At 37.6% G+C, this 13292-nt stretch overlaps 1 protein-coding gene and 1 long non-coding RNA gene across 8 annotated transcripts in view; both read left to right on the top strand.

Moving 5' to 3' along the window:
- Positions 1-6042: 6042 nt before the first annotated feature.
- Positions 6043-7692, top strand: LOC124999134. Of its 2 annotated transcripts, none has more exons than XR_007111152.1 (2): positions 6043-6347; positions 6828-7692. It is a non-coding gene; the product is annotated as an uncharacterized LOC124999134 (long non-coding RNA). The 2 variants fall into 2 exon arrangements; XR_007111154.1 differs by lacking the exon at positions 6043-6347 and adding an exon at positions 6664-6738.
- A 1037-nt stretch (positions 7693-8729) lies between these two features.
- The window catches only part of slc5a6a (solute carrier family 5 member 6a), a 42080-nt gene continuing 37517 nt past the window's right edge, over positions 8730-13292 (top strand). For 4 of the 6 annotated variants that reach the window (XM_047573320.1, XM_047573318.1, XM_047573321.1 and 1 more), the window contains exon 1: positions 8771-8810. The gene's annotated coding sequence lies outside the window, so the exon portion shown is untranslated. Of the gene's footprint in view, positions 8811-13292 lie in introns of all 6 variants that reach the window. The other 2 variants (XM_047573322.1, XM_047573319.1) reach the window with 2 other exon arrangements.

Below are 13292 nucleotides of genomic sequence, written 5' to 3'. Positions count from 1 at the left end.
TGTTTTTGGGATTTGGTCAGAGATCATCTTTTATTAATGTATAATGAATGCATAAACAAACAAGAAATTACAACAACCATTAAGCAGGGACTGCTAACCTTGATTCCTAAGCCAGAAAAAGATCCTTTAATAATAGAAAACTGACCTGTTTAACTTTTAAATATAGTCTATAAAATCTTAGTACAGGTTTACGCTAGACAACTAAAAAAGAAACTAGAAGAGATAAGTGAAAACCAAAATGGCTTTATGGCAAAGCGTCATATTAGCACTAATATCAGATAGTACTGGATCTAACTGACTATTCTGATTTTATGAACTCCAAAGCATTGATGGTCTTTCTTGACTTCTACAAGGCATTTGATTCTATTGAACATTATACAAACCCTGCAAATTTTTGTTTTTGGAGATAAATTTATTAATTTCAACATTTTTTTTTATGCACTCAATTGAGGAGAGACCGTGAACTTTAAATGTCCAAACACTCCACATAATGCTGTGGATGTCAGCAAGCCAGTTTTTAGTTTGAGAGAAATAACTGTTCCCGAGGTCTTGACAATCATCTCATCTCTGAAAAGCTCTAAAGCTAGAGATGTCTTTGGTCTCGATAATAACTTCATAAAACATCATAAAATGGCCCTTTCACACCCAATTTCACATTTAACAAACCTGTCTATAAAACAGGGTAGAGCGCCACCCACCTGGAAGATTGCCAAGGTCACTCCAGTCCTAAAGGCTGGTGACAAGACCAAATTAGAGAATTATCGGCCAATAAGTATCTTGCCAGTCATCTCAAAAGTAGCTGAGAAATGGATTGCATTGCACCTAACAGACCATCTTGACAGCGGGCATAACCCACTACATCCAATGTAGTATAGATTTCGTAAACACCACTCAACCGAAACAGCAATTTGTTACTTTTATGAGAACATCAAAGGTTTATTGGATCAGGGTGGTTATGTAGGAGCTGTCTTCCTGGACTTGAAAAGAGCTTTCGATTCATTAAATCATAATGTACTTATTTCAAAACTGTCCTTTTTTAACTTTTCCGAGAGCGCACTCTGCTGGATGAGATCGTATGTGTCAAATAGAAAACAGACTGTTGAGATTGGAAACTCAATGTCACCCATTCTGTTCAGTCTCTATGTAAACGATTTACCTAAAGCCTGTCCAAATATTAGTCTGTAGTTATATGCTGTTGATACAGTGCTATATGTACATGCAAGAACGAAACAAGAAACTGCTGTAAAATTATCAGCAGCCCTGACACCTATATCTCATTGGCTTAATGAATTTTGCTTGCACCTTAATACTAAGAAGACTGTATGTATGTTTTTCTCTCGTCAGTCAGCAGAGGGCGATCAACAATCTGTGGCGGTCAATGGAGAGAGACTTGATGAAGTGGAAGAGTTTAAATATCTTGGAGTGGTCTTTGACAGAAAATGCTCATTTAAAGCACATGTTAAAAAAAACAATCAATCAATATAATTAGACTCAACCTATCAAATTTCTATCATATAAGACCATTTCTTACCGCCAAGACGGCAAAAGTTTATATGCATGCCATGATATTATCACACATAAATTATTGCTTTACAACATGGACGCACACAACAGAAAGTATATTAAAACCCATCAAGTCTCTCTTCAAAAAAACAGTTAAAATTCTGGAAACCTTTTCACTTTCATTACTGTCGTGTCTTAAAAAAGTTTAATATTCTTGACCTGGACAGCCATCAGATTTTTATGGATGTTTGCCTCATTTACAAAGTCTTAAATGCACTTGCCGCCCCACCACTGAATGAATTCATTCATAAAAAAAAACAAAAAAAAAACAATGAAAGACGAAGAACCAGAGCCTTAACAAGAGGTGACTGTAGTATACCAAGGCATAGAACAAAATTTTATCAGATGGTTGTTTCTGTAAGAGGAACACAGTCATGGAATAACTTACCAACACTCATCAAAAATTGTGACAACTACTCACTCTTTAAAAAAAATCTCAAACATTGGTTAAAAACAAACCAGACATGTAACCATACAGCTTCCTCTTAATCTGAAGCCTGTTCCCTGGGCTTTTGGTATATTGTTCTGCAACTGTGGGGTAAAATTGTTTGTCTGTCTGCATCTGTCTTGCCTTGATATTGTTTGTCTGTGTTCTGTGTTGTAATTGTCTGTTGTATGATGTGTTGTGTGGTTTAAAAATTGTCTACTGTATGTTATCCAGGAAACTGCCTTGGGACTACTCCTGAAATTTAGCAGTTATGCTAAGACCGGCACATTTACACCCATGCTTAACGCATTAGTGTTGATGAATGTGCATTGTCCCATTTCAATAAATAAACTGAAATTGAAAATTGAAATTGAAATTAATAATATTGCCATGTTTTATAAACACACAAATAGTTTGGTTATTCTATATCCCAGAATGTCCAAAAAGTTTCCTGTTTCAAGAGATGCATGCCAAGGTTGCCATATTTCCTGTTTTTTTTTGTTTTTGATTGTTGCTAAACTTCTATTGTTAAATATTTTGCGCAACCCAAATATTCAAGGCTTAACAATCTTCAGCCAAGAAGTAAAGATTTCACAGCTGGCTGATGACACGGTTTTATTTATTAAGAATAAATCACAGATGCAAATTGCACTGGAAGTAACTGGTAAATTTTCAGAAGCCTCAGGTCTTAAACTTAATGTCAGAGGGAAATTTAAGTTTGTATGAGGCTGATGAATGACTTTTGTTTAATATTTCTGTCAAATAAACTGTTAAATATCTGGGAATTCACATGACAAAAGATATAAATCTTAGACAGCAACTTAATTTTAAAGTCAATTCTTAATATGTGGCTACAGAGAGACCTTTCCATTTTTGAAACAGTGTTATTAATAAAAGCTGAAGGGGTGTCAAGGTTTGTTCATCCTACTCAGTCACTTTTTCTTAACGATGCACTCTGTAAAGAAATCTTTATTTAAGTTTATTTATCAATTTTGTTTGGAAAAAATAGACACCACCATCTCAAGAAAGAAATCCTTAGTTTAGAGAAAGCAGAAGGAGGTTTAGAACTTTTGATGGCTTAAAAAATGTTTGGAACTACCAGAGTCACTATGGAATTTTTTTCAACACAATATCTTCACAAAAGTAGGAGGCTTAAGGTTTGTGATGAGGTACAACTTCATAGTTTTTAAATTACCACTGAAACTCTCAAAGTTTTATCGACAGGCTTTACTCTCTTGAAAATTATGTTATGTTAACAACTTTTTTGGAGCTTCGGAACAATGGTTATATTACTATTAACAACAAAAGTTATTTAAAGAGAGCTGGATTGAGAGGGACATAATCTTTGTGACACCCTTGTCTGACGATAATGGATCTCTTTATAGTTATGAAGATTTCCTGAAAGCTAAAACTTTTCCAGTCAAATATAATGAGTTTGTTGGTATTGTAAAGGCTAATCTCACTGGTATGATTGAGTTAATAAAATGTCACTTAAGTATCAAAAATGTTCATGTTCAGGCACTTTCTCTGAAGGTCGATGGGATTGACATAACAGATAAAAAATGTACAAACAAAGGAAAGTATTACAGAGACATTATAAGATTTCACCCAAAGGAAAGTTTTTTTGGGGATTTGCAGTTGCTTGATTTGAACTGGCGCAAAGCATGGTTGTGTCCCTTCCAATTCTGTATTTCAAATAAAATCAGAGGTTAATTTTAAGACTTTGTAATAGTATTTACCCTTTGTAACAAGTCAATTTCTATGAAGGACCAATTCTGACAAAAAAAATAGATAAATAGATGACATAAATAATTTATTTCTGGCATATATGTAGGTATTTATGTATTTAGCTAAATAAACACACACACACACACACACACACACACACACACACACACACACACATATGGCCAGTCTAAAACCTTCCACTTTTTTTTTTAATCTTTTTGGCTCTATACACCACCACAGTGGATTTGAAATGAGACAAACAAGATGTGCCTTAACTGCACACGGCTAACTTTAATTTGAGGGTATTTACATCCAAATCAGGTGAACGGTGTAGGAATTACAACAGTTTGTATATGTGCCTCCCACTTTTTAAGGGACCAAAAGTAATGGGACAATTGGCTGCTCAGCTGTTCCATGGCCAAGTGTGTGTTATTCCCTTATTATCCCATTTAGAAGGAGCAGATAAAAGGTCTAAAGTTCATTTCAAATGTGCTATTTGCATTTGGAATCTGTTGCTGTCAACTGTAAAAATGAGATCCAAAGAGCTGTCACTATCAATGAAGCAAGCCATCATAAGGCTGAAAAATCAAAACAAACCCATCAGAGAGATAGCAAAAACATTAGGTGTGGCCAAATCAACTGTCTGGAACATTCTTAAAAAGAAAGAACGCACTGGTGAGCTCAGCAACACCAAAAGACCCGGAAGACCAAGGAAAACAACTGTGGTGGATGACAGAAGAATTCTTTCCCTGGTGAAAAAAAAAACCTTCACAACAGTTGGCCAGATCGGGAACATTCTCCAGGAGGTAGGTGTATGTGTGTTCAAGTCAACAATCAAGAGAAGACTTCGCCAGAGTGAATACAGAGGGTTCACAACAAGATGTTAACCATTTGTGAGCCTCAAAAACAGGAAGGCCAGATTAGAGTTTGCCAAAAAACATCTAAAAAAGCCTTCACAGTTCTGGAACAACATCCTATGGACAGATGAGACAAAGATCAACTTGTACCAGAGTGATGGGAAGAGAAGAGTATGGAGAAGGAAAGGAACTGCTCATGATCCAAAGCATACCACCTCATCAGTGAAGCATGGTGGTGGTGTCATGGCATGGGCATGTATGGCTGCCAATGGAACTGGTTCCCTTGTATTGATTGATGATATGACTGCTGACAAAAGCAGCAGGATGAATTCTGAAGTGTTTCGGGCAATATTATCTGCTCCTATTCAGCCAAATGCTTCAGAACTTATTGGACGGCGCTTCACAGTGCAGATGGACAATGACCCGAAGCATATTGTGAAAGCAACCAAAGAGTTTTTTAAGGCAAAGAGGTGGAATGTTATGCAACGGCCAAGTCAATCACCTGGCCTGAATCAGATGGAGCATGCATTTCACTTGCTAAAGACAAAACTGAAGGGAAAACATTTGCAGTAGAGGCCTGGCAGAGCATCACCAGTGATGAAATCCAGCGTCTGGTGATGTCTATGCGTTCCAGACTTCGGGCTGTAATTGACTGCAAAAAAACAAAAAACAAAAAAAAACATAACCTTTGTGCTTGTTTACTTTCCCAGAGCGCAAAATGCATGTAAACATCAGCATATCAATTTATTCATCTGCATGATACCACACAGTCCGTATTCCTCCGTGGCTGTACCACTTTGCGACCAGCCCTGGTTGTGACAGTCTCTCTGTTATCAGTGTCTCTGGGCGTATGTCCTGCTGTGACACTGTAAGGAACAGGGACAGTCTCTGTAAATTCATGTCCCACAGCCAGTGGCTGACTGACATTGCTAATCACAATGTCAAGGGGGTCACTGAAGGTCACCCCCGGTACACACCTGATGTGTCTGTGATTTCTCCTAATGACGCCTCCAGAGTGCAACTGAACCTCATAGGACCTCATAGAAACTCCATTAAATAAATCTCTCCCAAAGATATTACATATTCTTTAAGCTCTAAATACTTAAAATTTCTGAGAAATCCAAAAGCGAAAGAAATCCATCTAAAGATTTTAAATGTGTACCAATCTGGTGAACTATTACGACACAGATTTGGTTTTGAAACAAACAATTGTGAATTACTGAAACTTCTGATCATTTATTTTTTTGCACTGTGCACTGATATACACAACCCTTGCTAACTTTTGTATTTTTTTATTTTATTCCATTATATTTTATTTATTTTATGGATATTTTTACTTTCTCAAGTAGTCTCTATTCTGCATTCCTCATTGTGCCTGCTCCCTTAGAATGTTAAAAAAAAAAAAAAAAAAAAAAGGTAAGCCATGTTGTATGTAAATGATTATGTGAATAAAGTTGGACGAAAAAAAATATAGACATGCCGGTAATAAAGAGTAGATGCCGGCGTATTCGTGGACAATGAAGAGTAGATGCCGGCGTATTCATGGACAATGAAGAGTAGACACCTCATTCGTGGACATAATAAAGACGCTGCATTCATGGACATAATAAAGAGTAGACACAGCATTGACTGCTCCAGTGCGAGAAACGTCACCGCCATTTTGCACCGATCTAAACTCAGCCTCCAGCTGCAACTGCTAAGGTACTGAAGCACTGGACGGGAGCACTGTACAGCTTCTCCCAAAACAGGACTCGAGGAATTACTGTTCACAAGTAAAATTGAACATCTCTATTGGTTGTTGATTTACTAGTTACTCTCCTGTAATAATCTGTTAAATCGTGGCTAGCTAATTAGGGCTACTTCGTGTTTAGTGCTAGTTCTAAAAGTTATGCTACGAAAGTTAAATCTGTGAAACACGGATGTAGATTACAGCTGACATTATGAATGCCGTTGTAGAAATAAGCCTAGTGTGACACTTACACTGAAAGGGAGTTTTTCCTGTCACCATGGCCTTCAGGCCTTACCAATTGTCTTGAGAATTTTTGTATTGTTATGACACTACGTAAATAAAACTGAAATGAACTGAACTGACTAGAGTATTTTATACAGGGTGGCGCAGACAGAACGACTGTATCCATCTCTAACTAGTAAAATATTTCTCAGGTCACATACCCACTCAACCTACTTTCATATACTATAACATCATGTGTTTTTGTTGGCTCAGAGTAAATATGCTATGCTATATGATACAGGTGCAGCCAGGATCACTTGGAGCTTCTGCTGAATTCAATCAGAGCCTCAGGTAGGATTCATGCTTTTCTAATTACAATGAATTCTACAAATATATTTAATACTTTTTATGTGCTGTATGTTTTGTATGTGTTTTCCCTACAAGGGGAATGGAACAATAATCAATCTGCACACCAGTTCCAGTCCATCTTCCACCGTCTGATGTAGTCAGACAACATGGCGGCACAGGATGACACTGTGTCCTTGTCTGCAGTGGACATGTCCTCTGTCCTTTGACAACATTTCAGCTCTGAGGCACCGAGGATGTTCTTGCTCAGTGACATTGAGGAGACACCGTTCCATTGACAACTATCATTCAAACTTGTTGTCATTGGTTATATCCATGTTCCTTAAAATAAGCTTTCACCACATCCCAAGCTCACCGCTCTTAAATTGCAGAGTGGCAGTAAAAGAAATATGCTATTTAAAACTGGCTTCTTTCAATGGTTTAATGGGCTCAAACCCTTTCACCAAGGAATAGATAAAATAGGTTAGATAAGATTATTAAGTTACATAAAATGAATAAGTCTGATTAGATAAAGTAAGAAAGATAGGACGTAGATAGAATATATATTGCATATTAATATAAATATATATTTGTAGTTTGTTACAGATAACATTGCAAGTCTATATATGTATTATATATTATTGCATGTCTGTGTATATATTGTATATTGGTGTGCATAACTTAATATTATAGATGTATCTTACGTATTTCAAATATCCTTGTGTTATACATATATATATGTGTGCGTGTGTGTTATAGTGATAATACTATCTGTGTTTATATGGACCATGCTGGTTTGAAATAAAGTTTATACAATTATATTCAGAGAATAATATATTATTTCTTCTATTTTCAATTAAGTAAAAGAACAGAATAGTACTGTTTCTTTGTATGTGTGTGTTATGTGACAAACATCATGTATCTGGACACAGACTGAAAATATTCTATTACTATTAAGCCTACTGTCTGTGTGCAAAGTATGAAAGTACTAGTTCTCAACTAATCATCCTGTATGATGGTCACATGTCTGACGTTTCTAGCAAAGAAAACCGCAGGAAAATCATTTGAGAATCCTTTGAGGTCTGGTCGCATTAATTCCTTTTAAACAGGTGAGTTAATGGAGCTGATGACCGGACCAAGATAGCGGCAGCCACCAATGCGGCCTACTCTTTATTATGTCTGTGAGAGCCAATGTAGATGACTTCAAACCAGGAAGCTGAGGAGCTTAGCGTCGTATACCGACACAAGCGTTGACCCTCCGATACTGGGCTTCCAACCGTGTGGCAGACAGACACGGTCAAGCGATGTACCACTTCCTCCAAATATCCGAGGGTTGAAGGTTGTGCTGGTGTACGGCGCTAAATGCAACAGGCCATCAGACAGGGTCCACTGCAAAAGGTAAATAGTCCTGGCTTACAGTGACACTTTTCTGCCACATCAGCTAAGCGCCTCGGCTCCAGCCTGCATTCGTTCCTCCATTTCAAACTACCGGGCTGGCTGTGAAAAGGCATGTGCAGTCGATCCGTGCACTCATGAATCAATCAACCAATCGGAGAACGTTCAGCCAGTGTGGACAGCCCCCTTATTTGAATAACATTTCATCATTTCACGTTGAAGTGTGTGCATCAATAAATAAATACATATATAAATACATAAATAAATGGATAAATAAATAAATAGTATTTCTGGCATATATTTAGGCATTCATTTATTTATTTAATTATTTCTGGAATATATTTAAGTATTTATTTATTTATTGTTTTGTCAGAGTTGGTCCTCCATATATATGAGGTTTAATATTTAATTTCCTAGAGGCACGTGAAGGCGGCACGTCATCGAGAATGGGCGGTCGCAAACCTAAAGCGTCGCGTGAATTTACGAACAGACGCCAGTGATGCCATTATAGCGCCAGTATTTTTGCAGAGAACCACGATTGAAGGTAAGCCTCTGAAGCAAATGATTATATTGAAGTGGTATACTTAAAATGAATACTGAAATGCTTCTGTTGCCACTGCGGCTCAGGTTAGTTTCACGGCAGCGAAAGTTAGGTCAGGCGATAAGGCAATAGGACCATGTGGGCGCTTATTGCTCTATTGAACCGGCTTAGGTACTTATATACATCGTTGCTGTTTCTGTAGGGTATGGCGACATTTATTGTAGTTACACTGATAACATGATGGTTGGGAAATGTTTATTAGTGTTATGCTAACTGCACCAATTTGGCTAACATTAAGCTGGGTCGTCTCGCACACAGTGGGCAGCTTAAATAAATGAGGGATCGCATAGGGAATTGGCCAACACTGCATTAGAAATGTCACTGTGAACGGACGTGTCACATATGCTAATGCAGTAAAGCCAATAAGAGGTGTTTCGTGTGTACTATGTTGAAGTCCTGACATTTTAGACAATACTGTAAACGGACATTTAGTCGAATTACAGTTCTACCCTCTGTCGCTAGAGACATTAACCTCTTCTTAAAGGTGCTGCACATAAAGATTACGGATAACCTTGACTGACAAGACCCAGTGTTAAGCGTTGTTAAATTAATATATGTCTGTAGTTTCATACAAATTAACATAGGTGACATAAATATTGTAAGTTGTGTTTCATACATGATGATCCCATTTAAGCTTTAAATCCATGATAAAGACAAATATTGAAATATTGTATTTTAATGGATTTTATATGGTGAATAAATAGAGACTGGGATGCCTGAATCATTATAGAGTAACAAATCAGTAAAGTGCTCAGATCAAAGTCTTTCACCGTTCCTCACTATACAATCACTACCCCTTGTTTGACAAGAGAAACTGCTTTTCCAGATTCTGTAATCAAGATGTAGTGTGTATGGAAAATCATTTTCATCGTGGATGGTTCTGTGACTTACTGATTTCAGATGGATAAAAAAACAAAATGAAATGTAGTTGATTTTCGATTCCAGTGCTTTTATTGAGCACATGTGCTGAGTTTTACAGAGATACACATAGACCTTCTCCTGTATAGCCCCTGGAGTATTGAGTACATTTTCTCAGATCATGTTCTCCTGCTTTTCTACATATTTGCTCACAGTTTGTGTCAATAGCAATTATTGCACACAACACACCAAGTTTCACCTGAATGTTTAATGATTAATCAAATGATTGGCCTTTAAGGTCTCTGAGATACAAGCTGGATGTTGTGTCACTGGCTCTGAAAAATCATACTCTGTTTTTCCTTAAAATCATTTTTGAATGAAATACCCCAAGAACTACTGCATGGATTAATATGAAGTGTCGCGGTAGTCTGGACCACCTCGTTATGAATATATAATAACTGTTTCCTGTGGAGCTACCAGATCAGATTTGAAATTTGTCCAGTACTTTTTTAAAGTGGCTTTATGAAACTCATGATGAGCACTATACCTGATATTCATTCCCATTTTGAGCATGACATTGTTTTGCTTAAATTAGAATTTCAGTTATTGGCATTGAAGTACTCCATCGCAAAGTTGGAAACATGTTCTGTAATGGCCAGTATTGAGATAATATATATTTGAAAGGACAAGGTGCACTGACTTTTATCAAAGTGACCTTGTAAAAAAAAAGATGGAACTGCTGTTTTAACTTTAAGAGGCACATGGGCAGATAAAGCACAGAAAAGACAGATTTCTCCATCTTATTATCAAGGACAATAAAGAGATATTGATTGTATTTCTCTCGATTTACCTTTATTATTCTGTTAGAGGACTCAGATGTTGATCACACTAAACGCAGCGTTTGTAATGATTGTCTGATAGGGAAAATGAAAATGTTTGTTTTGTATTCTGATAAGATTTTATAAAACACTGGCCATAATCGGTGTCTGTCCTAGACAGCTTTAGACATTACCTAGCCCAGCTTCTCTTGCACCACCATACAGCAGGTTTGCTTTTTCCACACAATTTACTTGTAAGGGGTTGGAAGCATCAGTGCCATCAGCTCAGCTCACTCCCCCATGACATACAACATACAATCATTGTCCCTTTGTTACCAGGCAACCACACTCTGATGTTCTTGTGTGATGATTTGTATAGCTCATAAAGATGCTACCAAAAACCCACACACAAATAGTTTTTTCAGTCCTTTGTATAACCTGGTGTACATGGTAGTATTGACAAAATTTGTATACAAGCAGTGTTTACCACAAAATCCCTGGCGTCTGTTTTTTTTCTCTTTATTTTGAGAGGAGGGGATTCTACTATCTTATTAAAGCACAAGTACTTCTGAACCATCCCTCAAATAAGCTGCTATTGGTCTGGGCTGCTGGGTAACGTCCTACGAAGACCAATCCTACTTCATTCTGCATCTCCCTCTTAATTTCCATCTAACTGTATTGTACAGCAGCATGGTAAGCGCCTAGACCACTAAGGCACTCTTGTAAAGAAATTTGTCTTTTTTGTGCACTGTCATGGAAAAGCACAAGTTTAGTGAAAGAAGCCTATGCCAACTGGCACAGAAGCAAATTTTTTGACGTAAGCCAAATCCTTTTGTATAGAACACTCCTAGTATTGCCTGTTGCAGCAAGCTATTGGATTGTAGTAACATGTGGAGTTGCTGTTAAGTATCCTGTTGGAAGCACCAACTCTGACCGTGCATAGACACAGTGTATCTACTGGTAGAATAGTGAAAGTACACATAGAACCCTTTAACAGAGTCGCAGTGTTCAGCAGCATCTCAAATTTTACATGTTACCACATATTGTCTCCTCTAATAATAAAAATGCTCAGTCAGTAATTTAGCAGACATTTTGAATAATTGGCGTGACAAGCTATAAAAGACAACCTGAAATGAAAAGGTACAAGTAACATTGCTTGTCTTGCACTATTGGAGGATTTTGAGAACCGTGCGCTCCCACTAGGGAGCGAGTTTTCAGCGAGCATTCTGATGTGTTCAACACGCTTCATGAAAAACATACAGACGGATTTATGCTGTGATGTAAAACTTTTGTTGGAGCGAGAGACAAACTGCACCAAAGCTCCTGTCCATCCTGAGATGTTTGGCCACCGGAACATTTCAGCAAGAGTTTGGAGACATGTAGCCGAAACTAAACAGAATCATGTCAGCAGTGTTGGATGAAATAATTTCTCTGGCCTCAGATTACATGAAGTTCCCATCCAGACGTCACCAACAAAGCCCAAATTAAACAAGGATTTCAGGCCATTGCCAGATTCCCAAACATAATTTGGAGCCACAGATTGACCCACATCGCAATAAACCACACAATGAATTCAGTTACGTGAATGGGAAAGGATTTCATTCAATCAATACACAACTAATGTGAGATGCAACTACATCTCTATTAAATGGTATGAGGGTAAAAAAAAATCCCTTCACGCATTCTCAGGGATTGTTGCTACCATATATGGTCAATTCGGGGCATTTCTGAATGCAAATTACATATTAGTAATTACGGATTATCGATTACTTATTAGTGTGCGTAGGACCGGTGTCCGCTTGTTTGATAAATCACGATTTTTTTGTACTTACACACATTCTAAAATTCATTCCTTCAGCAAAATTTAGAACCTTTTCTACACATGAATGAGACCCCAGGATGTAGACTTAGACGGACTTGATCCACGTGGAAAATTACTTTGTCACAGTAGCTTCATTGCACATAAAACAGTTACAGTGTAATCAAAACATTTACAGAATTAGCATTATGAACTAATGTACAAAAGTGGTTGGCAGAACTTTATCCAAGGTGATGCGATTGTTTGGTCTGTTGCATAGAAACAGCGGCATGGGTCGTGTCGCATAATGTTTCCTTGTCGCTGAGGGAGGGATGTAAAAGCCAGCGGAGTGTGTCCACCCATAGAGTCCTGAAGCCGGGCACAGATGTATGTCCTATGGTCCTATGAACCAGGTCTCCAAAGCACTTCTCACAACACACTCCTGGGTCCCATCAAGCGCACACAGTCCATCCATGTTGCTGCCAAAGACCTCATGTTCCCCATGAGCACAGACGGCAGGAATCTCAGGCCTCACTTTGGGCAGCTCAGGGGACACAGACAGCGCTAGAAAATGATCTCTGAAACACACCACCGGACATTTGTTTAAGAACTCGTGCATTAAGCATTGCCATCTGAGCCATTTGTAGCATATTTCATGTGTGTACCTGTGGGTGTATTTTTGAATGACAGTTAAGATCTATGTATCTAAGTCAATGTTGCAAAAGTTTTTTCATTAAAATGTATCTACACAAGAACTTCCTAGAGGGAGCAACACAAAATAACCAGATGGTAAAGGTTTAGGTAGTTTATTGTAGCATAACATTTTTTTTTTTTTTGTCATTGTCATTTGTTTATTTATTTTTCAACAAATAATACAAATACTTACGAACGACAAAAACAAAAAGACAAAAACAAAACAAAGGACAACCAGGCAGTCAGCACAAAACTACT

The sequence above is a fragment of the Mugil cephalus genome, chromosome 21, assembly GCF_022458985.1.
Source record: "Mugil cephalus isolate CIBA_MC_2020 chromosome 21, CIBA_Mcephalus_1.1, whole genome shotgun sequence".
Taxonomy (NCBI): Eukaryota; Metazoa; Chordata; class Actinopteri; order Mugiliformes; family Mugilidae; genus Mugil; species Mugil cephalus.
This window is presented reverse-complemented; position numbering and strand designations above follow the sequence as displayed.